The sequence below is a fragment of the Sycon ciliatum genome, chromosome 5, assembly GCF_964019385.1.
Source record: "Sycon ciliatum chromosome 5, ocSycCili1.1, whole genome shotgun sequence".
In the NCBI taxonomy this organism is placed as follows: domain Eukaryota; kingdom Metazoa; phylum Porifera; class Calcarea; order Leucosolenida; family Sycettidae; genus Sycon; species Sycon ciliatum.
The window spans coordinates 24,900,036-24,902,777 of NC_088647.1; positions in this window are offsets into that span (position 1 = coordinate 24,900,036).

Here is a 2,742-nt window from a genome sequence, read left to right on the forward strand (position 1 = left end):
GAAGAATATCATGTTTATAGTGGATTACACATGCATGAAGTTTATACCATGCCCAAGCAAACACAGTAGTGACAGTCCAAACGAGATTGCTACAGTAGTTTTCCTTGATTTATGGATTGTGTGTAGTGTGTGTGTAGCAATGAAAACAGGACTCAAAGCCACAAAAATACTGGCAGGAACATTTTGAAACAGTCAAATAATTTTCGAGCAGTGCAGGACTTGTATCTGTGCTCCTTCGGTTACCTAGCCAACCATGACTGATTTCAAGAAGAGAGCACAGTGATAACTCTCATGTGGACAGTGGAACCAACATGGCTGACATAATGTGACCCAGAATATGCAGGGGTTGAGTGGAGTTGGAACCAACATGGCTGATATCATCTGACCCATACCCATATATGCAGGGGTCGAGTGGAGTTGGAACAAACATGGCTGATATCATGTGACCCATACCCATGTATGCAGGGGTCGAGTGGAGTTAGAACTAACATGGCTGACATCATGTGACCCATACCCATATATGCAGAGGTCGAGTGGAGTTAGAACCAACATGGCTGACATAATGTGACCCATACCCATATATGCAGAGGTCGAGTGGAGTTAGAACCAACATGGCTGACATCATGTGACCCATACCCATATATGCAGGGGTCGAGTGGAGGTTAGAACCAGCATGGCTGACATCATGTGACCCAGAATATGCAGGGGTCGAGTGGAGTTGGAACCAACATGGCGGACATTGTGTGACCCATACCCATATATGCAGGGGTCGAGTGGAATTGGAACAAACATGGCCACCCTGTATGGTCATGTTATAGATGTGCAACATCTCCATAGAGTAAAGGACCAGCATGCTGAGGAACTACATTAAAACCTGGTGTAAGCAACCTATGGTTTTAGCGACCACATGATTTTAACGACCGTTTTTCCATGCCTGGACGGTTGACGGTTCTACACAGAAACTGCACCGGCCTTGCACGACCTGCGCCCGACTTTTAGTGTACCAAGTACCATAATATGTCACTTGGTGCATTATCTGACCTGCATACAGCGACCAAAACTACTAGTAACCAAAGTGCTATCGTTGCTGATAGGCTTGACTGCAACATGGTTGAAGCGTGCTCAGAAGTGAGTACAAGCAGTCAACAGAAGTAACAAGTCATTAGTGACCGTGCAGGGTGCGCTGCGTGCACTTGAGTGAGGTGTGAAACTGATGGGTGCTCTGCCTGCACACAAGTGTTCTATGCTTCACACCTGTCAATATGAGTACATGGAAGTACATTGTCATGAACACAGTGTGTATACACGTTTCGATATGCCGCAAATGTATGGGATCTGCTTCTAAAGACCACCTGGCTAACGTTTTTCCTTGCACCGTGAGGTGGTCGCTTAAACCAGGTTTTACTGTCGGTGCATGACACTGAGCACGCTGCTGCCCAGTGGGTAGAGCCGTCTGACAAACAATGGAGGAATATGCCCATTGTGTATTGTTCAGGTATGGAGTGCATGAGTACTGCATATATGTACACTGGGGTAAGGCCTGCACTGTACAACACCCCACAAAGGCAACCATCCCCAAGTGGCTGTGTAGGGTGTTCAATGCTACAAACTATACGTCACCGCGCACTGCCGGGTTCAACAGTAAAGCCCTGAGCAGCTATACAGCTATACAGTGTTAGCCGAGACTGAGCGTATGCATCCTCACTTGGCTCAGGCTGAATGATCTCCAGTTGTATAGGGTAGTGGGTACTGATCTTCACTGCCTGTAAGAGACAAAGCAGCAAACACAGTAATCAGACACACAGTACTCACACCACTGCAGCTGTAACAAAGATCAAGATGCATGAAACACTGTTACGAATACACAGCAGGGTACACATTACATTTGCATGTTGTATTATTTACCCACGATTGCCGGTATACTAGGCAACATACGCATGTCCTTCCACTCCATCAGGGTATGTGTTTCTATACAGAATCACTTAGCCAGGTGAATCCTGTTTTCTTATCCAGCATTTTCACAGAAACTGATGCCATCACCAGGCACAGTGCACACTTGCTAGTACCGTTCAATCAAGCAGACTAAGGGAAGCTGTAGTATTTGCCAGCACATGAAGTGGCACTGTGATGTCGGCAAATTCTTCTATAATAAATTCTAGGCAAAGGCACTGAGCAGGGTCCACTCACTTCTTCCAGGGTGAGCTTGTAGAAGTCCTGATAGTGGTACACTTCCACGGATGATTCGGGAATTCGAAGAGACAATGCTGCGGAGGCTATGAACCTGTGGAACAGAAAACAATTTCAAAAAGCACAGAGAAGTAAGAGTTCTAACTCTACCCCCGTTGCAGGATCCCTCAACTCAATGTGCTGACTATACGGCCACACAAATAATTATAACAGTAGCAGCAAGGAGGTTGAAGCAGGTTTTCTTAAGTCTATCTCTCTCTTACTTCATAACCCACATACATCTTGACACGGTAGGAGCTGGGGTGTTACATTGTGTGCGGTGAAGTGCGAAGCAGAGAGCGAAGTAGAGAAGGTAGAGCAGGTGGCCGGATATGGCAAGTATTGGGATAAGGGAGGTGTGGATAAGAGAGGTTCCACTATTAATGCTCTGTCGGTTTGCTGAATACATTCTATCGCCCTGGCATTTTCCGTTGATTCAAGTGGCAAGCTCAGTTTGCTGAAATCCATCCGGGCAATGAGTTGGAGGCTGTGATGAAGTAAGCTAATTGAACACCA